Source organism: Salvelinus alpinus, chromosome 5, assembly GCF_045679555.1.
Source record: "Salvelinus alpinus chromosome 5, SLU_Salpinus.1, whole genome shotgun sequence".
Lineage (NCBI taxonomy): Eukaryota > Metazoa > Chordata > Actinopteri > Salmoniformes > Salmonidae > Salvelinus > Salvelinus alpinus.
The window spans coordinates 48378827-48406071 of record NC_092090.1 but is presented as its reverse complement, the minus strand read 5'-3'; the positions used below and the strand labels follow the sequence as shown (position 1 = coordinate 48406071).

At 42.1% G+C, this 27245-nt stretch overlaps 1 protein-coding gene across 2 annotated transcripts in view; it reads left to right on the top strand.

The window, feature by feature from the left end:
* Positions 1 to 27245, top strand: part of LOC139575066 (xylosyl- and glucuronyltransferase LARGE2s) — a 232745-nt gene that overhangs the window by 127023 nt on the left and 78477 nt on the right. For both annotated transcript variants that reach the window (XM_071400041.1, XM_071400040.1), the window contains exon 3: positions 14609 to 14678. The gene's annotated coding sequence lies outside the window, so the exon portion shown is untranslated. The remainder of the gene's footprint in view (positions 1 to 14608; positions 14679 to 27245) is intronic.

Sequence of the window (27245 nt, the reverse complement as noted above, 5' to 3'; positions counted from 1 at the left end):
GACATAGCTAAAAAACGAAGAATAAATTACAATTAAAAGTTAGCTTCGTTTTAAAGAGCTCAACCTCTTCTTTGATATGACACCACACTCATCTCAATAGGAATTACACACATTTTTATTCCATTGTGTAAAGACACTCAACACCACAACAAAACACATTAGTATTTTATAGTGCCTTCAGAAAGTATTTACACCCCTTGACTTTTTCAAAATGTTGTTGTGTTACAGCTTGAATTTAAAATGGATTAGATTGAGATTTTCTGTCACTGGCCTACACACAATACCCCTTAATTTCAAAGTGGAATTATGTTTTTCCAAATGTTTACAAATTAATAAAAAATGTACATTTGCAATGTCTTGAGTAAATACGTTTTCAACTCCTTTGTTATTGCAAGCCTAAATAAGTTCAGGAGTAAAAATGTGCTTCACAAGTCACATAAATAATTGAATGTACTCACTCTGTGTGCAATAATAGTGTTCAACATGATTTTTGAATGACCACCTCCTCTCTGTATCCTACACATTCAAATGTATGGTCCCTCAGTTGAGCAGTACATTTCAAACACAGATTTAACCACAAAAACCAGGGAAATTTTCCAATGCTTTGCAAAGAAGGGCACCTACTGGTAGATGGGTAAAAAAAAGCAGACATTGCATATCCCTTTGAGCATGGTAAAGTTATTAATTACACTTTGATGGTGTATCAATACACCCAGTCACTACAAAGATACAGGCATCCTTCCTAACTCAGTTGTCGGAGAGGAAAGAAACCACTCAGGGTTTTCACCATGAGGCCAATGGTGACTTTAAAACTGCTAGAGTTTAACCTTAATTGACAAAGTGAAAAGAAGGAAGCTTGTACAGAATAAAACTATTCCAAAACATGCATCCTGTTTGCAACAAGGCACTAAAGTAATACTGCAAAAAATGTGTCAAAGCAATTCACTTTTTGTCCTAAATACAAGGTGTTATGTTTGGGGCAAATCCATTACAACACATTACTGAGTTCCACTCTCCATATTTTCAAGCATAGTGGTGGCTGCATCATGTTATGGGTATGCTTGTAATCAGTAAGGACTGGGGAGTTCTTCAGGATAAAAAATAAATGGAATGCAGCTAAGCACAGGCAAAATCCTAGAGGAAAACCTGGATCAGCTTGCTTTCCACCAGACACTGGGAGATGAATTCACCTTTCAGCAGGACAATAACCTAAAACATAAGGCCAAATTTACACTGGAATTACTTAACAAGAAGACAATGAAAGTTCCTGAGTGGCTAAGTTACAGTTTTGACTTAAATTTACTTGAAAATATATGGCAAGACCTGAAAATGGTTGTCTAGCAATGATGAAAAAGCAATTTGACAGGCCTTGAAGAATTTAGAAAAGAACAAATCAGAAAATGTTGCACATTCCAGGTGTGGAAATCGACTTACCCAGAAAGACTCACTGCCAAAGGTGCTTCTCCAAAGTATTGACTCCATCTGCTTCTCCTCCTTCATCTTGTAATGAAGTAAACGGAGAACAGCAAAAAGACTCTTCCAATCAGCACAGGTTCCATGTCACATGTCGTGAAAGCCGAAGGCAGCGGCATGCTGCTAAGAGGACGGAAGTGACTGCGAGAGGTTCGGAGCAGATTGACATAAGGAATAGCTTCACTGCACTGGTGCCTGATCTACCTGCGCCTTCATCGCTGGGATTGCCTGTGTCCAACTATGCTGACTCCAGCAGCGGCTTCGTCATCGAGTTTGGCTCCTTTCCCGCTCTCTGGATCTGACGGGGCACTGGCTGCTGTGGGAGGTCTGGACCTGTCGCCAGGAGCAACTGGTGTACGCTATCCTGCTTCTCATGTACCCGTGAAAGGTTCAACAAATTGTTTGAGGGGTAGGAATGGGTGGATTTCTCCATTTCCTTCTCCGGCCGTTGTATTGGGCAGTTCTATGGTGAGAAATGTCTCAGTCCCTGGAATAAAAACGTTGTGCTATCCCAGGAGCATGAGTACAGGACATCAATAAGCTGCTCCCAAACATTCCAAACCAGCGTCAGAAAATGTAGTCTTTCATAGTTCATGTGGGATTCAATGATATTATGTGGGTGTAACATTTATTGACAATTTTGATACCTTCTGGAAACAAAGCTTGTTTTATAAGAAGGATGGGATCCACCCAAATCATTTGGGTTCCTGGATCCTTTCACAGCATTAAAAGGCTGTGTTGAGACAATGACTTATCAATGACCCAAGCCCAGCTCAGTTAATCCCTATCATTGTGTTGCTGAGTTGTCATAATGCTTCAGCAAATGTACATTATCCCAGGGACATTGGAAGACACAATGTAAGTAACCTAATGTATGTCCTTCTAACTGCTCTGAATGCCTCTGCTGATCCCACAGCTATTTTATGCAGTAATCAAGTGCCTATGAACTGTTAGCACTGAGGCAGTGTGACCTAGTAGGAAGTCCACTGTGTGCAGCTCACCCTGCACTAACATAAATAGCATGAGCATGTCTACTTCTGCTATGCTTCCCAGTAAAGCAATGAAAACAATCAAGCATCCCAGAAAAGTGCTAAAAATAGCCCAGGTTAACATATGTAGTCTAAGAAACAATGTTCATTAAGTCAATAACTTGCTAGTAACAGATGACATTCATATGACTATCTCTGAAACTCACTTCAATAATACCTTTGATAATACAGTGGTAGCAATGCATGGTTATAACATTTACAGAAAATACAGCAATGCCAATGGGGGCGGTGCGGTGGTCTATATTCAGAACCACATTCCTGTAAAGCTTAGAAGATCTCATGATAAATACTGTTGAAGTAATATGGCTACAGGTTCGTCTGCCTCACCTAAAGCCCATTCTTGTGGGAAGCTACTATAGACCACCAAGTGCTAACAGTCAGTATCTGGATAATATGTGTGAAATGCTTGATAATGTATGTGATATCAACAGAGAGGTATATATTCTGGGTGATTTCAATATTGACTGGCTTTCATCAAGCTGCCCACTCAAGAAAAGCTTCAAACTGTAACCAGTGGCTGCAACCTGGTTCAGGTTATCAGTCAACCTAGCAGGGTAGTTACAAACAGCACAGGAATTAAATCATGAACATGTACTGATCAGATCTTTACTAATGCTGAAGAAATTTGCTTTAAAGCAGTATCCAAATCCATCGGATGTAGTGATCACAATGTAGTAGGAATCTTGGAAAACCAAAGTTCCAAAGGCTGGGCCTAATATAGTGTATAAGAGGTCATACAATATGTTTTGTAGTGATTCTTATGTTGATGATGTAAAGAATATTGGCTGGTCTGTGGTGTGTAATGAGGCACAGTTTGACGCATTTATGAAATGTCTTATTCCTGTTACTAATAAGCATGCACCAATTAAGAAAATGACTGGAAAAACTGTTAAATCACCTTGGATTGATGAGGAATTGAAAAATGGTATGGTTAAGAGGGATGATGCAAAAGGTATGGCAAATAAGTCTGGCAGCAAAACTGATTGGCAAAAGTACTGCAAATTGAGAAACCAAATGACTAAACTGAATAAAAAGTGAGATAAACGAAACTATGAAACAAAGATGATGGACAAAGAATGATAGTAAAATGTTTTGGAGCACCTTAAATTAAATGTTGGGCAAAAAGGCAAACTCAGCTCCATCATTCATTGACTCAGCTCATTAATCACAAAACTCACTGATATTGCCAACTACTTTCATGTTTTCTTTCATTAGCAAACTTAGGCATGACATTGCAGCATCAAATGCTGACACTACACATCCAAGTAAATCTGACCCAATCATGAAAGATAAGCTTTGTCATTTTGAATTTCGTAAAGTAAGTGTGGAAGAGGCAAAGAAATTATTGTTGTCTTTCAACAATGACATGCCACCGGAGTCTGACAACTTGGATGGAAAATTACTGAAAATAATAGTGGACAATATTGCCACTCCTATTTGCCATATTTTCAGTTGAACCCTACTAGAAAGTGTGTGCCCTCAGGCCTGGAGGGAAGCAAAAGTCATTCCACTACCTAAGAATAGTAAAGCCCCCTTTAGAGGCTCAAATATCAGAGGAATCAGCCTCAAATCTAATTGTATTTGTCACATGCGCCGAATGCAACAGGTGTAGACCTTACAGTGAAGTGCTTACTTACAAGCCCTTAACCAACAACACAGTTTTAAGAAAATCCCCCAAAAAGTAAGAGATAAGAAAAACAAGTCATTAAAGAGCAGCAGTAAATAACAATAGCGGGGCTATATACAGGAGGTACCGGTACAGAGTCAAATGTCAATGTGCAGGGTCGAGGTAATTGAGGTATTTATGTACATGTAGGTATTAAAGTGTCTATGCATAGATAATTAAAATATACAGGAGAGCTGCACACTAGGAGCTCAGATGCAAAAATATTTATGTCCAACGTTTCGACAGACAAGCTGTCTTCATCAGGGTATAATGACAAACACTGAGTAAAGCCAGAGTGTCTATGTATGCGAATGACTTAACACTATACACGTCAGCTACTACAGAGACTGAAATGACTGCAACACTTAACAAAGAGCTGCAGTTAGTTTTAGAATGGGTGGCAAGGAATAAGTTAGTCCTAAATATTTCTAAAACTGAAAGCAGTATATTCGGGACAAAACATTTACTAAACCCTAAACCTCAACTAATCTTGTAATGAATAATGAGGAAAATCAGCATGTTGAGGTGACTAAACTGCTTGGAGTAACCCTGGATTGTAAACTGTCATGGTCAAAACATATTGATACAACAGTAGCTAAGATGGCGATTAGTGTATCCATAATAAAGCACTGCTCTGCCTTCTTAACAGTACTATCAACAAGGCTGGTCCTACATGCCCTAGTTTTGTCGCACCTGGACTACTGTTCAGTCGTGTGGTCAGGTGCCACAAAGAGGGACTTAGGAAATGCAATTGGCTCAGAACAAGGCAGCATGGCTGGCCCATGGATGTACACAGAGAGCTAACATTATTATACATGTCAATTTCTCCTGGCTCAAAGTGGAGGAGTGATTGACTTCATCACTACTTGTATTTATGAGAGGTATTGACATGTTGAATGCACCGAGCTGTCTGTTTTAAACTACTGGCACACAGCTCAGACATCAATGCATAGCCCACAAGACATGCCACCAGAGGGCTCTTCACAGTCCCCAAGTCCAGAACAGACTACGGACAGTACTGCATAGAGCCATGACTACATGGAACTCTATTCCACATCAAGTTACTGATGCAAGCGGTAGAATCAGATTTAAAAAACAGATAAAAACACAACTTGTGAAACAGCGGGGACTGTGAAGAAACACAAACACAGACACAGACACATGCATACACAGACACGATAACATACGCACTCTACACACACGTGCACATGGATTTTGTGTTGTAGATATGTGTTAGTAGTGTAGTGGCCTGAAGGCACACACTTAATGTGTTTTGAAATATATGTTTTTTAAATTGTATAACTGCCTTAATTTTGCTGGACCCAGGAAGAGTAACTGCTGCCTTGGCATTAGCTAATGGGGATCCATAATAAATACAATACAATACTCAGGGGCGTGAACAGTTATCTAAATTCGATATTTCTAAAAACATGTTTTCACTTTGTCATGATGGGGTATTTTGTGTACAGTCGTGGCCAAGAGTTTTGAGAATGACACAAATATTAATTTTCACAAAGTTTGCTGCCTCAGTTTGTATGATGGCAGTTTGCATGTACTCCAGAATGTTATGAAGAGTGATCAGATGAATTGCAATTAATTGCAAAGTCCCTCTTTGCCATGCACATTTCCACTGCATTTCAGCCCTGCCACAAAAGGACCAGCTGACATGTCAGTGATTGTCTCGTTAACACAGGTGTGAGTGTTGACGAGGACAAGGCTGGAGATCACTCTGTCATGCTGATTGAGTTTGAAAAACAGACTGGAAGCTTCAAAAGGAGGGTGGTGCTTGAAATCATTGTTCTTCCTCTGTCAATCATGGTTACCTGCAAGGAAACACGTGCCGTTATAATTGCTTTGCACAAAAAGGGCTTCACAGGCAAGGATATTGCTGCCAGTAAGATTGCAACTAAATCAACCATTTATCAGATCATCAAGAACTTCAAGGAGAGCGGTTCAATTGTTGTGATGAAGGCTTCAGGGCACCCAAGAAAGTCCAGCAAGCGCCAGGACCGTCTCCTAAAGTTGATTCAGCTGCGGGATCGGGGCACCACCAGTACAGAGCTTGCTCAGGAATGGCAGCAGGCAGATGTGAGTGCATCTGCACGCACAGTGAGGCGAAGACTTTTGGAGGATGGCCTGGTGTCAAGAAGGCCTGGTGTCACTTCTCTCCAGGAAAAACATCAGGGACAGACTGATATTCTGCAAAAGGTACAGGGATTGGACTGCTGAGGACTGGGGTAAAGTCATTTTCTCTGATGAATCCCCTTTCTGATTGTTTGGGGCATCCGGAAAAAAGCTTGTCCAGAGAAGACAAGGTGAGCGCTACCATCAGTCCTGTGTCATGCCAACAGTAAAGCATCCTGAGACCATTCATGTGTGGGGTTGCTTCTCAGCCAAGGGAGTGGGCTCACTCACAATTTTGCCTAAGAACACAGCCATGAATAAAGAATGGTACCAACACATTCTCCGAGAGCAACTTCTCCCAACCATCCAGGAACAGCTTGGTGACGAACAATGCCTTTTCCAGCATGATGGAGCACCTTGCCATAAGGCAAAAGTGATAACTAATTGGCTCGGGGAACAAAACATCAATATTTTGGGTCCATGGCCAGGAAACTCCCCAGATCTTAATCCACTTGAGAACTTGTGGTCAATCCTCAAGAGGTGAGTGGACAAACAAAACCCCACAAATTCTGACAAACTCCAAGCATCGATTATGCAAGAATGGGCTGCCATCAGTCAGGATGTGGCCCAGAAGTGAATTGACAGCATGCCAGGGCGGATTGCAGAGGTCTTGAAAAATAAGGATCAACACTGCAAATATTGACTCTTTTTTTATCAACTTCATGTAACTGTCAATAAAAGCCTTTGACACTTATGAAATGCTTGTAATTATACTTCAGTTTTCCATAGTAACATCTGACAAAAATATCTACAGACACTGAATCAGCAAACTTTGTGGAAATGAATATTTGTCTCATTCTCAAAAGTTTTTGCCACGACTGTAGATGAGAGAAAATAACTGATTTATTTCATTATGAATTCAGGCTGTAACACAACGAAATGTGGAATAAATCAAGGTGTATGAATACTTTCTGAAGGCACTGTAAAATTGTAGTAAATTTGACTAAATAATTCACTCAAAATGTACCAAGTATAGTTTATTATCCAAAATGTGACCAGAGGACAATATTCAGGAAGTATTTCAAAACCCACACAAAGAAGGCTATTTGAATGACAACGATTCTTACTTATGTAAAAATGCAAGCAACTATTCATAGACTTTCAAAATGTAGATAACCTGTCTCAGCAAGATTTAGTACAGACCAGGTTTGAGTAGCCTACTTTGACAGCAATTTAGTGAAAAGAGAAAATACAAACACAATTTTAAAAAGTACACAATTACCGTTTAAGACTTGTAGGACAAATGTATATTTCGCACTGTCATGGTACTTCTGGAAGCACAGCCCCATCCTGCAAAATGGCACAGAACACATAGAGCATCCAAAGGAGGTTTCAACCTTTCCCAGTCTTTGCCCTGCGTCCACTGTGGATGCATGCCACACATCCTCTCTTGCGCCCTTCAAACTTCACCAGGGAGTGGCCTGCTTTCAAATTATGAGTAACCGCTCGGTCCACACCCCCTGGTGCCATTGGCACCCCGTTTCCTTACACTATAGCCATTACAAAGTGAATGCACATGCTGCATTTTTAATGCCTTCAGCGACCAGCACCTGCGGTTTCTGGGAAGGGGCCTTTGCAGGGTCCCCGACGCTGGTCTACTGACACCACCCTCAGTGTACTATACATACACTATATATACAAAAGTATGTGGACACCCCTTCAGCCACACCCGTTGCTGACAGATGTATAAAATCGAGCACACAGCCATGCAATCTCCATAGACAAACATTGGCAGTAGAATGACCTTACTGAAGAGCTCAGTTACTTTCAACGTGGCACCGTTATAGGATGCCACCTTTCCAACAAATTTCTTGCCAGCTAGATCTGCCCCGGTCAACTGTAGGTGCTGTTACTGTGAAGTGGAAACGTCTAGAAGCAACAACGGCTCAGACGCAAAATGGTAAGTTTGGTGGAGGAGGAATAATGGTCTGGGGCTGTTTTACATGGTTCGGGCTAGGCCCCTTAGTTTCAGTGAAGGGAAATCTTAATGCTACAGCATACAATGACGTTCTAGACGATTCTGTGCTGGCAACAGTTTGGGGAAGGCCCCTTCCTGTTTCAGCATGACAAAGCCACAGTGCACAAAGGGAGATCAATCAGAAATGGTTTGTCGAGATTGGTGTGGAGGAACTTGACTGGCCTGGCCAGAGCCGTGACCTCAACCAGTCGGTGTTCCAATGAATTGAAACACCGACTGAGAGCCAGGTCTAATCGCCCAATATCAGTGCCTGTTCTTGTGGCTGAAGTCCCCGCAGCAATGTTCCAACATCTAGTGGAACGCCTTCCCAGAAGAGTGGAGGTTGTTATAGCAGCAACATGGGGACCAACTCCATATTAATGCCCATGATTTTAGAATATGTTCAATGAGCAGGTGTCCACATACTTTTGGTCATGTAGTGTACATACGTAGCAATATGCCACGCAACCGTTTTGAGCAGCTATGTAGGTGCATTCACTTTTCGGATCCAAATTCAACAAATGAGACCAACAAATTGCCCTTTTGCTGAGCCCTGACTCTCCACATCACTTCCCCCGCTTTCACTGACCTAGAGGAACAGAGTAACAAAGGGGGGTAGAGAGTGAGAGAGGAACAGAGGATACAATTGTGGTCAGGTTCATAATCTCGCTCTCTCTCTCTCTTTCACTCAAACACACACACTTTCTCTCTCTACCTTTCTATCTTTCCTTTTGTCAGCCATACACATACTCTCTAATGATCACCTCTTAGGGGTGTCCATAATAAATTGTGTGTTACAGTTACAATACGCCTCCCATTACTTACACACTCATAGGATAATCACTTGATACCCCAGGAAGAGTAGCTGCTGCATGTGCAATAGCTGATGGGAATGCTAATAAGCTCAACTAAATCATGATGCTATACAGCACTTTCAATCAATCAAATATCTTTACACACAAACACACATATACAGTATCATCATAACGTTATACAGCACTTTCATTCCATCAATCAAAATGGCCAGATTGGTTTCTCAGTTCATTGTGTGCATATATGTTTGTCAGACGGATGGATAATCAGACAGGAAAGAACACACAAAAATACATTCATAAATATGTTCATTGATGAACAGCAGGCTTAGATTAGAACGGTAAAGACTGTAGCCTGACAGACAAACCTGACAGTTAACTATCTAGTTAGCTACCGTAGCTAGCTATAGCAAGCAGCTTGGGTCATTTCCGTATGAATTACTTTGGTAGGAACAAGACAAAACAACCAACTACTTACCTCACTATACAGAGTTGTCACAAGAAGGGCAGCAAAACAGACAAAGGAAACTATAGACCTGTATCTACACTGAACAAAAGTATAAACGCAACAATTTCAAAGATTTTGGTGACTTACAGTTCATATAACGAATTCAATTGAAATACATTCATCAGGCCCTAATCTATGGATTTCACATTACTGGGAATACAGATATGCATCTGTTAGTCACATATTGTATATGTTAATAAAAAGGTATGGGCGTGGATCGGAAAAACAGTCCGTATCTGGTGTTCGTTGTCTGTAGCTTACTCCTGCCCATACCATAACCTTACCGGCACCATGGAGGACTCTGTTCACAACATTGACATCAGCAAACCACTCGCCCACACACCACCATATACGTGTTATTTGGTTTTGAGGCCGGTTGGACGTACTGCCAAATTCTCTAAAACGACTTTGGAGGTGGCTTATGGTAGATTTTTTTTTACATTAAATTCTCTGGCAACAGCTCTGGTGGACATTCCTGCAGTCAACATGGCAATTGCACGCTCCCTCAAAACTTGAGACATCTGTTGCAACATTCACCTGATGTTGCAAGCACGTTCCCAGAACACATTTGTTTTGTTCCTGGAAACCTAATGAGAACGTTTGGGGAATGTTCTGTGGTGGTTGTTACAGATTGTGTGCACAACATTTTAATGAATGTTTGAAGACCATTCGAAGGATATTTAACTTAAAACATTTCTGGGAAAAAAAGTTACTATTTAAAAAAAAATCTAAAACATTCTTTGAAGATTCTCCAAAGGGAAAGTATTTGTGTTATTCCGTACAAAATTATATCTCTTTCTAATTGGTTTAATTCTCAGAACTTTTATATACAGGGGTGGCAGGTAGCCTAGCGGTTAGAGCGCTGGACTTGTAACCAGGAGGTTGCAAGATCGAATCCCCGAGCTGACAAGGTAAAAATATATTGTTCTGCCCATGAACAAGGCAGTTAACCTCTGTTCCTAGGCCATCATTGAAAATAAGATTTGTTTTTAACTGACTTGCCTAGTTAAATAAAGGTAAAATACATGAAAATGAACTTGACAGTGATGAGCAGGTCATATAACAAGGCAGATGCCCTGTCATCTTCTACTTATTTATTCTCTATTCTACCCTCATGTCCCTTGGAATATTCCAATACTTTCTTACATACTGTATACCTACTTTTATATGAGAGGGATTTTTCCCAGATCTCTCTAATGAAGCCCTGTCTTGTTGTCGCTGATCTAAGTCCTCAAAACTGTGAGGACCCAAACTTTTAAGTAGATCTCCAGCGGGTGGAGGCCAGACGGGCGTCTGATTCTGTGCCTGCCTCTAAAAGAGGTTGCTCTGATCTTTATACTGCAATTCCAAAGTTTTGAATCTCAAATAGGCCAAGAGGGAAATCACCCCCACATACACTCAGCAGAGGACACACACACAGACGACAACACACACACACACACACACACACACACACACACACACACACACACACACACACACACACACACACACACACACACACACATCAGACGGCATAAAACTTGTCTTGGTCATGGGGGGGTTGAAAGTGCTCAGTCTGCCTCAGTTTTTGGATATGTTACAAGGGACTGAGACCTGAAGACTTGGGGCCAGCTTCCCGAGCTAATGCCAAGGTTGCAGCTCAGTGGGCTAACACAGTCTTGTGGTTGAAACCCAAGTCAGTCATATATGTCAGTATTCTGTAAGTACCCAATGCATTTGACCACTTTAAAGGGACAGTTCACATCTTAAACTTTCTCTGAGGTCAATATGAGTCCATATTCCACACCATCTGTTGAATAAATGCTGCATGCTATACTGAACAATAATATAAACACAACATGCAACAATTTCAAATATTACAGTTAATATAACGAAATCAGTCAATTGAAATATATTCATTATGCCCTAATCTATGGATTCCACATGACTGTGCAGGGGTGCAGCAATGTTTGGGCCTGGGAGGGCCCAGCCATAGGCCCAGCCACTTTGCAGCCAAGCCCACCCACTGGGGAGCCAGGCCCAGCCAATCAGAATGAGTTTTTCCCCACAAAAAAGTTTTATTACAGAGAGAAATACAATTACTTTATGCTTGGAAAGCGATTGGTCATTCAGATACTAAAGATCAAAGAAGTCCTTTGAAGAATGAAATTAGGCAATTTGTTCTGACAGGCATCTGGTAATACAAAAAGTGATTATGTAATATCAACACAATTAAGCAATAAGGCATGAGTACCCAGGGATTATCGTGTGATAACTCCAGACTAAGGCTGTTCTTAGGCCCGAGGCGAAGCCAAGGGCTTGGAAACAGCCCTTAGGAGGGAGTTATCATATCAAACATTAATTCTCAGGTGCAAGGGCCTTATTTTTCTGATAAAACATTTGCCAACATATACAAAAATAAGATTAATGACATGTTTTCATTAAAAACATTATTTTAATGAGTCAATTTGTTTTATTTCATCCTTCCACCAGACAATATAGTCCGGGCAAAAGCCAGTTGTTAGCAAGCAAATACAAACACTCCGTGCACTAACCACACACGGGCGCACTGACCTACCCAACCACACACGCAGACAAGCATGCACAGCAACACACACACACAGAGACGTATATACACACACACACACACACTGAGACACTGACCTTTGAGAAAGGCCTTGAATTACAGGAGTGAAGGGGAAAATGAGTGGAAAGTTCTGATGGTCGTGTGTGTGTGTGTTGTTGGACTCATAATAGGAGTCTTGTCCTTGAGTGCTTTGTTGTGTTCTGGTGAAGCTGCTGTCGTTATGTAGCGTAGTTATGATTGAGTTTCATGTCAGTGCAAGCCTTAGCACAAAGAGGAGAAAGAACGTCCTCATCCAACCCTCACTCTCTGATGCTAGAAGCCCATGCAGGCTGTTAAAGTTGTATGCACACATACATTTAGTAAACACACACACACACTCTCTCCCACACTTCACCTCCATTGAATCTGCTCATATTTGCTCACAGATTCGTCTGCCCATCACATCCATCCATCACATCCAATGCCTTTATTAGGCCCTCTCTCCTCCTATCCCAGAATAATCCACTAGTCCTGCTCCGATGGGCATACACAGGCACATACAGCCCAGCCCACAGTGCCCACATCATCAAGACGCCAACTTTGATGTTTTTTCAAGCGTGTCACATCAAAAAGGTTCCCCTGCTGGGATTACTGGAGTAAGAAGATTAAGGTAATTGGGGGTTGCAGAGGTGGAACAAAAGGTTTCCCGTTCTGAGGTTTCCTGTCAAAGAGACGGATGAAGTATGCTACGGGAGAGAACAGTACAGTATGTCTCTGAGAACACTGAAGTGCTGCACAGTAGGTTTCCAGACATACACACAAAGTCAGTGCTCTGGGTCATTGGTGGGTTAGGGTTTTGATGTTGTTGTCGTACTTTTATGTTTGGGGTTACCTGAATCAGCTGTTTATTCACAAACTAGGATTGGTGTTGGGATTCTTTTTTCTCTTTTCCTCAGGGAGCTTGTTTGGACACGTACAGTACCAGTCAAAAGTTTGGACACACCAACTCATTCCAGGGTTTTTCTTTATTTTACTATTTTCTACATTGTAGAATAATAGTGAAGACATCACAATTATGAAATAACACATATGGAATTATGTAGTAACCAAAAAAGTGTTAAACAAATCAAAATATATTTTTTATTTGAGATTCTTCAAAGTAGCCACCCTTTGCCTTGATGACAGCTTTGCACACTCTTGGCATTATATCAACCAGCTTCATGAGGTAGTCACCTGGAATGCATTTCAACTAACAGGTGTGCCTTGTTGAAAGATAATTTGTGGAATTTCTTTCCTTCTTAATATGTTTTTGAGGCAATCAGTTGTGCTGTGAAGGGGTGATATACTGAATATAGCCCTATTTGGTAAAATACCAAGTCCATATTATGGAAAGAACAGCTCAAATATGCAAAGAGAAAGGACAGTCCATCATTACTTTAAGACATGAAGGTCAGTCAATCTGGAACATTTCAAGAACTTTGAAAGTTTCTTGAATTGCAATCGCAAAAACCATCAAGCGCTATGATGAAACTTGCTCTCATGAGGACCGCGACAGGAAAGGAAGACCAAGAGTTACTTCTGCTGCAGAGGATAAGTTCATTATAGTTACCAGCCTCAGGAATTGCAGCCCAAATAAATGCTTCACCGAGTTCAAGTAACAGACCCATCTCAACATCAACTGTTCAAAGAACACTGCGTGAATCAGGCCTTCATGGTCGAATTGGTGCAAAGAAACCACTACTAAAGGACACCAATAATAAGAAGAGACTTGCTTGGGACAAGAAACACGAGCAATGGACATTAGACCGGTGGAAATCTGTCCTTTGTTTTGATGAGTCCAAGTGTGAGATTTTTCGTTCCAACCGCTGTGTCTTTGTGAGACGCAGAGTAGATGAACGGATCATCTCCGCATATGTGGTTCCCACCGTGAAGCATGGAGGAGGGGGTGTGATGGTGTGGGGGTGCTTTGTTGGTGACACTGTCAGTGATCTATTTAGAATTCAAGGCACACTTAACCAGCATGGCTACCACAGCATTCTGCAGTGATACGCCATCCCATCTGGTTTGCGCTTAGTTGGACTATCAAAAGCATTCCAGGTGAAGCTGATTGAGAGGATGCCAAGAGTGTGCAAAGCTGTCATCAAGGCAAATAGTGATTACTTTGAAGAATCTAAAATATATTTTGATTTGTTTAAAAATGTTGGTTACTACATGATTCTATATGTGTTATTTCATAGTTTTGATGTCTTCACTATTATTCTACAATGTAGAACATTTTTAAAAAATAAGAAAAACCCTTGAATGAGTAGGTGTGTCCAAACTTTTGACTGGTACTGTATGCGCTATTATGTGCTCTGTGTTTGTGAGTGAGTAAATACTAGATCATGATTCATGTGTGTATGTTTTTACAGGCTGGAGCTGAAGCTACGTTGGGTGTGTAAGGGGTCTACTGAGTAGAAGCACAGAGGCCGAAGCAGAAAGGTAAGACTGGGATGCTAATACATCACTCTGCTCTTCAACAGGTCTAAAGAACATACAAAGCTTAACACAAATAAGTAGTGAGTGTGTGATTGGGCACATGGTCATATTTGGTTCAGAGAGATAGGGAGAAGGAGGAGGGGAGAGACTCTCCTGAAAACCACTGTGTGCTACCGTTTCGTTTTTTGGAGTGACCGGCTGCCTGCGTTTTTGATTCCCTCAGGTGTATGTGTGTGCCGTGTGTGGGCTCACGTGTGTGCGTTCCATGTGTGTTTGCTCCTGTGTGTTCAGTCAAGTATGAAATTACTATTTTAGTTACAATCTATTTTGACTTTATTGACCGTTCCATTGAACTAGTCTGAAATCAATCATTCTGAAAATCATTACCCTAAACACGTTCGGTTAAGCTGATCGATGGTTTATTTTAATGCATGCCATTTCATTCCACACTTACTGTATGATCAATCTCATTATTGAGCTCCGTATCTTTTGTTCTCCTTGCTAAAAAAAAGCTTAGTTCTGTGTGTGTGCGTGCGTGCGTGTGTTTGTGTGTACACATCAGTGAACGCTACAGTAATCTCATTCCCAGACACTTCGCCCAAATGTGCAGAAGGTCTATTGGAGCACAGCGTCAAACTTTGCATTCGTTAGGATACAACCTAACGTAGCAGGCATAAAAAAAAACGCCTGAAACTAGATCCCCCACATTCTGGTCGTGACCAGAACCTTGGGGGCGGTTCTCTTCTGCACTGTCCAACCAATCCACTAAATGTGGGAGAGGAGTTAAGACGGAGTGTCGCCTTGTTGACGTCCGAAAGCGGAAGTCACGACCGAGGCGCTCTCTTCCATTTCCCCTGAAAACCGGAACGTCAAGGTTGTTGACGACCCCGCTAAGGCAAGGATACAAGGCGCTTTACTCAATGGCTTAATCTACCAACCAATCACCTCCTACAACACCTACCCCCACGTGTCTAGGGCACTTCTTACGTTCAGCAGCAGCAGCTGAGCGGTCTCGATACTGAAATGACTTTAAAACTTGTTAATTGTGATAATGATGTTACTACTATAGCTAGCTAGCTAGGTCATTGAGGAACATGTCATTCACTGTTGCACTAGCTGCTTAGCTTCTCTTTCATTTTATATCATTTTTATATATTTTCGTCCCACAAAGAGCCATTGTTTACAGACAGATGGCTCATTGTTGAAACTTCCGTAGCCTGGTGTCCTTGATCAACCAAATCTAAACTATTCGGTATCACCAAAATAACATTTCAAGTCAACAGAGGCATGTCCAATATCTCTAGGAACAATACTTGTGCTTGAATTTGTGTTTCGCTATCAAATAAACATTAAAAAACACATTTTTATGCACAATCTCCCGTTTTCTGAGTAAGCTACCACATCATTTTCTACAGGTGGAAAATGGGAGACCATGGATGTAAGACGTGTTTTAAACGCTTATTTGCATAGTGAAGGACACATTCAATCTGACAAATCGTAAGTATTTTTGTTATTGCTAGGTAACACGCAGAGATGAATGGGAAGAAGTTGCCCAAGTTACGGATTGGCTAAAATGAAATGACGACAAATGATTTGCTTAGTCGGTTACTCCAATAAAATTCTATGGTCCCTCCCACTACGGCCAATTTAGAATGGTTGATGTCCCAGGCTTATAAGTGCTGTGCGCAATAACCTGGAAACGAGGTTAATGCTACAGTACATTTCTGTTATTATGCAAACAGAAGCTCGGTCTGTTGCTATGATGCATCTAGCTCCATGCTTGGACAAGCACTCCGGCTACATTCAATTCAAACTATTATGAGTACAGTTCAGATGCTAAGAGGCATCGGTAGTCCACCTTGTTTGGCTCATCACTAATTCAGCCATTTCATCAGATGCGAGTTGAAGCTACTGTACCTTTCTGTTATGATCTAAATAAGGTGCGGTTCACTATTAGAACATGAGGTTAGTGCTCCCAATGGTGGTGGTAAGAGTTGAAGGAAGGTTTGACAAATGTGTTTCTTTCCTCTGAGGCCTTGACACCTTTTAGAGTCTCTATCACTCAGCTAGATATTCACATCCTTGTTACCGCTACGCTTATAATAAGTGCACCAACACGTTATTCACATTCTGATTAGCTATACTGTATGTTTGTAATCTACGCACCAATAGATTTAATGACCCACTTAGCATCTGCCAACCTGTCAAAGCTTTTCCTAGCATTTGATGGTAATTGTGTCCATGTTAGTGTGTGTGCGTGCGTGGCTGTGTGCATATTATTATGCTTTAGTATGTGTATTTGTATACAGTATGTGTACATGCATGTGTGAGTGAGCCCGTGTGCCTGCCTGCAGTTGTGCTTGCTTTCTTGTGTGTGTGTGTGTGTGTGTGTGTGTGTGTGTGTGTGTGTGTGTGTGTGTGTGTGTGTGTGTGTGTGTGTGTGTGTGTGTGTGTGTGTGTGTGTGTGTGTGTGTGTGTGTGTGTGTGTGAAAACATGCCTTCTGGTGTCTATCCTCTAGTGTGCCCATTATCACTTTTACATCTACATACTGTACAGATGTAGGGTCTTAATTTGAGCCAGTTTGCTACAGCATGAATATAATCCTGCAGCAACAGGAAATGTGAATTATTATATAGGTTTGTAATTAATGGACATTTTTGTAGGGGTTGATACATTTTTTGTAAGGGAGTTTTTAAGTGGAAAATTCAAACTTCAGAAGCCTTTTTAAACAACACGTTTTAAAGGAATGTTCTCCTGCAACAGGGTGGTCAATTGAGGATTTTACATGTGTAGGATTGGTGATGGTTTGGTTCGTTAGCTCATTTCATTCACACATACTAATCATATACGGTAAAAGGGACAACAGAAGGTCATAATTTGCATTCTCTGGGCTTGAGTATCATCACAGCAGAGATGATTTAATCCAGATAAAGCGCTATTCAGCTGTGTTATCTCGCTATTCATGTGACGTGGGTTTGGAGTGTGTGTGATTGTGAGTGTGTGTGTGTGTGTGTGAGCATAGATGTGTGTGCTTGTGTGTGTTGTGAAGGAATTTTCTTTTGTTAATCAAGAAACGATCTTGACAATATTAATTGTGTCTTTAGTGTCATAAACAATCCTTGGTTCCTGCCTGTGCCTCATAAAGATATGAGGGGGGACCGTCATGACCTTATCGTTAGGACCATCTGTCCGAACGCCCGGAATATGTTCTTTAAGTTAAGATAGGAGACGGTGCCAGACACATGCCGGAACCAACCCTATGAACTATGCCTATGTAACGTGTCTGTAACCAGTATATAAGGGAACTAACGGGACTGCCCCATTAGAGCTCCTGACAGACGTTCACTACGGTGCATCAAGTTTGTTGGAACCTCTCCAGTTAACTGATAATAAACAATTATTAATTTAAGACTGACTTTGAGTGTCCCTGTGTAAGAATTTCCTCGACAGTGTGTTGTATTGTGCACGTGCGTGGGTTCTGAAGGAGGAATTGCAGAAACTCAGCAACCCATTAATTACATAAGCAAACATCAGACAGGCAAATAAACACATTAACATCAACTTGTCATGGTTCCACCTGTCACCAGAGGGGGGGACCATCCTAGAGACAATTATGACACTCAAGTGTGTTCTATTACTCATTATGATTTCCCCTTTAAAAGAGGTGTGTTTTTTGTATCTCTTTGCAGACGCTTGAATTGTTCACCGTGTGCGGTCGTTTCCTGAGTGAGTTTGAGACATAGTGTTCTGTTGTTTTTTTAATTGTACTGCGATCCTGCGGCTACCATTTCCGTTTGTCCTTAACCACTGATTCCTCGTTTGGTCTCTTCTCTGCACCCGGGTCCAACTGTCCTATTAAGACTGTCAGTGTACTGTGTACCAGTGGTACTTGGGAAAAAGGATTTCCTATGACCCATATCACAAATAGCCCTGCCATCTTTAGTCATTTCTGCTACAGTAGACACTCTCCATCTCCCAGTCTAGACCACAGTAAGCTTTGTGTCCACTTCATTTCACCCTGCTTTCTGTGTAGAAATATTGACTGTTATCTTTTTCTCCTTATTCCTCTTGCTAGGGGCTAATGAGGCGTTTTACCTGCCTGATGACAGTGGCTCTCAGTGGCTTTCTGCTAGGATCAGTTACGCGTTTAAGAATTTGCAAGTTGTGTTTTCATTAGGAAGCTCAACATCAACTTCCCATGTAGCATTTGTTCACTAGATTGGCTGTTGCTATTCTCTCAGGGTTTTCTAATTGTATTCCTAGATATCCTGTATACTGATTCCTTGAATCAGTATACAGTGCTACCAAAACCAACAATCTGTAGAGAAAACCAACTGAAGCCATTGACAATGTGGTCTGCCTCACAAAAATAATTGTAGGGGTAACACTTCCCCCCTGGATGAGACAGAGCAGGAGAAACACAACAGTAGTATGAGACAATAATAGCTGTGCTGAGTTAGTTTAGCCTCTCTGTCTCTCTCAGAACGATTAGGCTATATAGAAACTAATCCCTCTCTCCAATTCCACAGAAAAATAAAGGAAGGAAAGAAAAACGAAAGCTGTGCAGCTCTCTCTAACCTGAGAGGAAGTTTTCTGGTCGGGAAGTTACCGTGGAAACAGAAAGGGAAGGTAACCAGAACCCCCTCCAGAGGGATTAGAGAGGGGATGGAGAGAGAGAGGAGAGAAAGAGAAAGACACAGAGACAGAGAATGAATGAATGAATGAAAGAAGGATATTTTACAGAAGGGATGAGGAGAGACAGATGAGATTGAGGAGGAAACAGAACAGAAGCAGAGAGAGTGAAAGACAGGTCAATAAAACTGATAGCAGCATGTCAGATTGTCTTTGAGCCCTCTTGGGAGATCCTTCCTCTCTGATACCCATCACGGAATACATTATATTAGCCATGTTTCACCCCTGGTGTGTATTGAATAGAGGGAGATGGAGCGTAGAGAATGCACCTCCTTGTCCAAACAGCTAGGCTGCCCACAACAGCTGAAACAGAACAGTACCTAGCCAATTGCTTTGCCCTAGTTTTATCAGGCCCGCAATCTGGAGGCCACGCAATGCAAGCCTGTGTACGTGGCCGAGACTGCCAAATATCAGCGCCACCAGCTTGGACCTACACCCAAGGCAGTCCAAGGATACCACGAGGGGCTGGTATTTAAGCAGCTTCTTGACAAAGGCCTGTTCCATGTTGCCGTCAAATGAGCAGCCCACTTCCAAAATGAGCAACATCAAACCAGCTTTCCCTTACAAAATAATGTTTATGCATGTGTGCTGTTGGTGAAAATACATGTCAGCATGTCAGATTGCCTTTCAGGACTCTTAGGAGATCCTTCCTCCCTGATACCCATCATGGAACACATTATATTCGTCATGTTTCACCCTTGGGGGTGAGTGTGTGTGTGTGTGTGTGTGTGTGTGTGTGTGTGTGTGTGTGTGTGTGTGTGTGTGTGTGTGTGTGTGTGTGTGTGTGTGTGTGTGTGTGTGTGTGTGTGTGTGTGTGTGTGTGTGTGTGTGTGTGTGTGTGTGCACGCTCTGTGTGAGTGATTGAACTGATGGTAATTTGTCCTATGCTGTTTATTCTGTAATTCTCTCTGTGATAAGCTGTAAACCTCACACACACACATACCGCTCCCTTAATAGACACTGCCATCAAAAACAACACCCACTAAAGACTCTACGAATGCCTATAAACAAATCTCATAGCCAGTGAGTGGCAGTACTGTTGGCTGACAATAAAGGAAGGTACACATAGAGAGAGAGAGCGTGTGTGTGATGGGAGAGTGTTGAGGAGTTCAGCAGACACTGTGGAGGCAAGACAACAGATGTTTTTTATGAGGATGTTTCATTCTCTATTGGGCTCTCATCTGACCTAGCTTCCCTATATATACAAAAGTATGTGTACACCGGTCAACTAGAGCTGACCCGGTCAACTGTAAGTGCTGTTATTGGAAAGTGGAAATCTAGGAGCAACAACTCAGCTTTAAAGTGGTAGGCCACACAAGCTTACAGAACGGGACCACCGAGTGCTGAAACACATAGCGCGTAGAAATTGTCTGTCCTCGGTTGCAACACTCACTACCAAGTTCCAAACTGCCTCTGTCCGCGCAATAACTGTTCGTCGGGAGCTTCATGAAATGGGTTTTCATGGCCGAGCAGCCTCGCAAAAGCCTAAGATCACCATGCGCAATGCCAAGCATCAGCTGGAGTGGTGTAAAGCTCGCCGCTTTTGGACTCTGGAGTAGTGGAAACGCGTTCTCTGGAGTGATGAATCATGCTTCACCATCTGGCAGTCCAATGGACGAATCTGGGTTTGGTGGATGCCAGGAGAATGCTACCCTGCCCCAATGAATAGTGACAACTGTACATTTTGGTGGAGGAATAATGGTCTGGGGCTGTTATGGTTCAGGCTAGGCCCCTTAGTTCCAGTGAAGGGAAATGTTCACGCTACGGCATACAATGTCATTGTAGACGATGCTGTGCTTCGAACTTTGTGGCAACAGTTTGGGGAAGGCTCTTTCCTCTTTCAACATGACAATTCCCCCGTGCAAAAAGCGAGGTCCATAAAGAAATGGTTTGTCGCGATCGGTGTGGAAGAACTTGACCGGCCTGCACAATGTCCTGACCTCAACCCCATCGAACACCTTCGGGATGAATTGGAACACCGACTGAGAGCCAGGCCTAATCGCCCAACATCAGTGCCCGACCTCACTTATGCTGTTGTTGCTGAATGGAAGCAAGTCCCCCAGCAATGTTCCAACATCTAGTCGAAAGAATTCCCAGAAGAGTGTAGGCTGCTATATCAGCAAAAGGGGGAACAACTCCATTTTAATGCCCATGATTTTGGAATGAGATGTTTGATGAGCAGGTGTCCACATACTTTTGATCATGTAGTGCATCTTAAAGGACAATTTGATTACTTTATAACCAGTTATTATGCTGCTAGAAAATATGCACTACTGTAAGATTTGATACACTTTTTGATATTTTATCATTTTTATTAGTCATACTGCACAGTTCCTGTCATTTTGAAGCTTCTGTATTGCCTTCGTCTATTGCATACTACGATTCCAAGGGTGCATTTCATCTCCCATGATGCAATGCTCTGCATAGTTAGCCTGCAGTTAGCTTACTTAGCTGGCTATCATGTCCAGACTAAGCTTAGTTTAAATATAGTGCTTATTATGTCATAAATTATGAGTGCATTTCACAACAGTCCAAACAAAATGTACGCCTGTTAGAAGAACACAACATTTATTATGAAATTTACAGGCAAATTATTGCGGAATCCTAGTCTCTTTGGTGCTAACGTTAGCAAAGCTAGCTAGCGAAATACTGTAGCTAAACCTGCTGCATCTGAAATAAAGACAAATACAGCCTCAGCGACTGTCCATTCAACCATCCAACAGCACCGGATGCCTATTGTAACTAATAAAAAGTATTACATTTACAAGTAATTCAATACAAAATGTAGGCTGTTTGGGAAGTGCACAAAGGCTGCTGGAGCTGCATCTTTGCTGTATCACATTAGTGGAAATGGAGATCGTTCTCAGGGCAGATCTGGCGGTTTTGACTAGCAGAAGCGACTTCGTAGTATGTTAGGAGAAGTGGATGAACGCACTAATTGTAAGTCGCTCTGGATAAGAGCATCTGCTAAACGTCTAAAATGTAAAACATATTTGTGTGCAGTCAGTGCATTGTAATCAACTTGCTCTGCAGTTTTGCTTGAAGGGTAATAGTACAAAGGAGAGAGTTTTGTCAAGAACATTTCTCCACCCAATGATGACAGTTAGCCAATATGTCATTTTTATTGAATTTGTGGAAGCATTTTTACTCCTGCTCATGTATTGGCTAGCTGTCTCTTGATCATTGCTCTGCTCCAATCTTTTCACAATAAACTCTGCGTTGTTTTGTGTGTGTGTGTACATGTCTGTACATGTCTGTATAGAGTAGCTGATGGATTGCTTTATTGTGGCATTTACTGGGATGACAGGGCAGCTAAGGTGAATAGTTATTAGAGTGTGAGTGGCATACTCTTGTTCTGTAATAAAAAGTCTGCAACAATGACAGAAGATGGACCTGCTACAACTCCAATAACTATTCACTTCCTTAAGATGGGGAGCAGCTCTCGCTCTCTCTCTCTCTATCAGTGCACGTATTCTTATCTGCTCCCACCCATTTCTCTACACTCAACATCCCCCTTTAAACTCCGCTCCCCATCTCCAACCGATCACCTCCATATCTTTTCTCCATTTTCCACTACCATTATCCAATTTATCCTGTGCGTGAGATGGGACTTACTTGGGGATATAAAAATGCATCCCACTTCCCCTCTCAGTCCCTCTGCCCATTCCATCCCCTGTCACTTTCCCTTTCTGCCCGTTCCTTCCCTCTACCCACTCCTTCATCTATCTCCTTCCCTCTCCCTCTCTCTCTCAGTTCCTCCCAGTCTCTGTCCCTCTCTCCCTACAGTTTGTCCCTGTATGTCCAGTGTGGTCTTCTAGTGTCTGTGTGGAGTTTTATTGGAGGTAGATTAAACGGGTGGAGCTGTAATGAGATGCCTCATTTACAGCAGGAGTATGAATCTCCATCTGCCTCCATCTGCCCGTGCTTTTCTGAGGACCAACGCACACATACACATGCACTCACTCACTCACGCACACAAAAACACTCACGGAGCAGGTGTGCATAAGGGGCTCCTTGTGGAGTCATTCTTATCGAGGCAGCTGCCTATATCTCTTTGTCTACACATGGAGTGAGAGAGGAAATGGAGAGGTAGAATGGAGGGAGTGTGAGAGAGAGGAGAGAGACACAATAAGAGAATGAGAGGGGGGGGTAAAAGTCAGAAGAAAGTTATTAATGTCAAACAGATAGTGTCCGAATAACCATACAAGAGTACTAAACAAATCGTGACATTTAATCCAAGTAACCATTAGTTAGGATCACCACTTTATTTTAAGAAAGTGAAATGTCAGAATAAGAGAGAGAATGATTTATTCCAGCTTTTATTTCTTTCATTACATTCCCAGTGGGTCAGAAGTTTACATACACTCAGTTAGTATTTGGTAGCATTGCCTTTAAATTGTTTTGCAGCAACTTTGGAAGTATGCTTGGGGTCATTGTCCATCTGGAAGACCCATTTGCGACCAAGCTTTAACTTCCTGACTGATGTCTTGAGATGTTGCTTCTATATATCCACAGAATTTTTCCTCCTCATGATGCCATCTGTTTTGTGAATTGCACCAGTCCCTCCTGCAGCAAAGCACCTCCACAACAAAATGCTGCCACCCCCGTGCTTCACGGTTAGGATGGTGTTCTTCGGCTTGCAAGCATCCCCCTTTTTCCTCCAAACATAATGATGGTCATTATGGCCAAACAGTTCTATTTTTGTTTCATCAGACCAGAGGACATTTCTCCAAAAAGTACAATCTTTGTCCCCATGTGCAGTTGCAAACCGTAGTCTGGCTTTTCATGGCGGTTTTGGAGCAGTGGCTTCTTCCTTGCTGAGCGGCCTTTCAAGTTCTGTCGATATAGGACTCGTTTTACTGTGGATATAGATACTTTTGTACCTGTTTCCTCCAGCATCTTCACTAGGTCCTTTGGTGTTGTTCTGGGATTGATTTGCACTTTTCGCACCAAAGTACGTTCATCTCTAGGAGACAGAACGCGTCTCCTTCCTGAGCGGTATGACGGCTGCATGGTCCCATGGTGTTTATACTTGCATACTATTGTTTGTACAGATGAACGTGGTACCTTCAGGCGTTTGGAAATTGCTCCCAAGGATGAACCAGACTTGTGGAGGTCTACAATTATTTTCTGAGGTCTTGATGATTTCTGATTTCGTTAGATTTTCCCATGATGTCAAGCAAAGAGGCACTGAGTTTGAAGTTAGGCCTTGAAATACATCCACAGGTACACCTCCAATTGACTCAAATTATGTCAATTAGCCTATCAGAAACTTCTAAAGCCATGACATAATTTTCTGGAATTTTCCAAGCTGTTTAAAGGCACAGTCAACTTAGTGTATGTAAAGTTCTGACCCCACTGGAATTGTGATAGTAAATTTTAAGTGAAATAATCTGTCTGTAAACAATTGTTGGAAAAATCACTTGTGTCATGCACAAAATAGATGTCCTAACCGCCAAAACTATAGTTTGTTAACAAGTAATTTGTGGAGTTGTTGAAAAACGAGTTTTAATGACCTAAGAGTATGTAAACTTCCGACTTCAACTGTGCTTGAACTGCATATACTGTATGCACTCATCGTCGCATACTATTTAGCACGTGCTGTTCAGTAAAAAGTATGCAGTATGCTACGGCCGCAACGCAGTAACGGCGCCTGACTCGCTGAGTAGGTGGGGCGGGGCCATGTGTGGGTGGATCTTTCCAAATTCAACAGACATGCATTTCATGAACCAGTCTGATGATAGCTCATTTCCAATTCCAATACTTTTTCTACACTCTGAATTGTATAGGAATGGATGTATAAGCCTACTCAGGCTGGTTGTAGGCAGACTATCACATTTGACCTATACCGTAGCCCACGTCGCCCATATATCCTTTTAAAAAGGGACTGAAGACAGAAACAGATCATTTGGTTCCATTTCAACAGATTTATTAGTGGAACCAAAGTGCTGTAACATATATCATTGAAATTCACCAAAACTTTTCAAATGTTCAAATCAAAAGGCTATTGCACAGAAAAACGTGGACAGTCAGGCGCATCGCAAATTCAGATCCGCTGGACAGCAACATAATAAACTAAAGCACTGATCATTGGGAAAGAGATCCGAATGACTGTTAAGGCTTGATCCATGAATTAAATAATTAAATAGGTAGCCTAGCCTACAAAACTAAAACAATCCATGTGTTCAAATCAAACAGCCTGATTAACATGACGTCAATAACGCAGCCACATCCTGAGTCCCCGGTGCCCGACACATTCAGAAATCAAATGATGGTTTCTGTATTTAGTTTAAAGGGTCTGATGAAGGCCAAGGTAACAAAAAACTGAAATCCACTTTAGGTACAAACATTTTTTTTGAAAGACTTCTGTTTTCAAAGATGCAATACTTGTGATACTTTTAAGGAAAACAAAAACTACGTAGCCTATATTTGAACACCACCACAGAAGCTTCGCTATTCAGCAAGTTTACAATTCAGTAACTTAGTTTTGTTGTTTGGCTACTTGAAGAGAACTAGGGCCAATCACTCGCAGTCCACATCTTCCAATGCATCAAAATTCTACTGGATGAAGAGCCGATATGAGTATAACATCCTGGCATTTAAGCCCACATACTTTAAAACGTTCTATTTTCGCATGCTGAGAATGCTTCATGTGCAATTGAGTTGTTTTCCGTTATTCGCTTATTTCGGTAGTGCATCCCCATATCTAATTGATCAGCTGTTGTCATAGCCGGAAATGAGTACGACATCCGGGCATTTAAAATATACTCGACTTTCGAAATGTCGCATGCTATTAAACTTCATTTTTTTTCTCGCATACTATGGGTATTTGGACACGGACAAAAGCTATAGTACTAGATTTTACCCCAAAGTCAGGTGACCCCAAAGTCAGGTGACCCCAACCCCCCCCTCACCCCTTTTCCAATCCCTCCATTTCACCCCGTGCCACTTTTGCTGATTGTGTTGCGATGGGATGATTAGGCCCCCCTCCCCCATGTCATGGTGGGGTTGGCTTAGTTGAAACATACTGCCTCTGACTGCTCTCCTCCTCCGCTTCTCTTTGTCTCATTTTTCTCTCTATTAACAGCATTGCGATTCCTTCACACTCCTGGGTGCCAGTATGTGATACATTATAGATGTGTGTGTCTGGCGTGTGACGTGTGTGTCTGGCATGTGTGAGAAAGAGCTCTTTGATCTGGAGAGCCTGTCTTGAAGTGTCGAACACACACACACACACACACACACACACACACACACACACACACACACACACACACACACACACACACACACACACACACACACACACACACACACACACACACACACACACACACACACCAGTGTTAAAGATGGCCATTAGAAGAGCCACTGTGTCACCTGGAGACTCATCAAATATTGACCATCTGTCTGGAACTGCGGCTCGAACGGAACACACACTTCTCTCACACACACACACGCACATGCACGCGCACACGCACACACACACGCACACACCAGTCGAGTGTAGCGGAGGGCACCATGATAAGGGCAGCAGAGCAGCAGGGAGTCGGACCATGGAACACTGCTCATGGGCTTCTGGGAATCTCGTCTCAGAGAGAGGAAGACACAGAGAAAGAAATAGAGAGAGGAAAAGAGAAAGTGATACAGGGATGGGCATTTCTCCAGTCCTCCAGCTGTCCCAGAGGCATCCCATCACTCTCCGGTGCCTCCCTCTTGACCCGCGTGGGCGATCAGTAGCCCTCTGGAACAGACTCACAGCGTAATCATATCTCTTACCATGTTTTCAGTAAGGAATAGGATAGATAAACAAAACTAGATAGATAAACAAAAGGAACCCTCATTTTGTTTATCTGGTCATGGAATATATACACTGA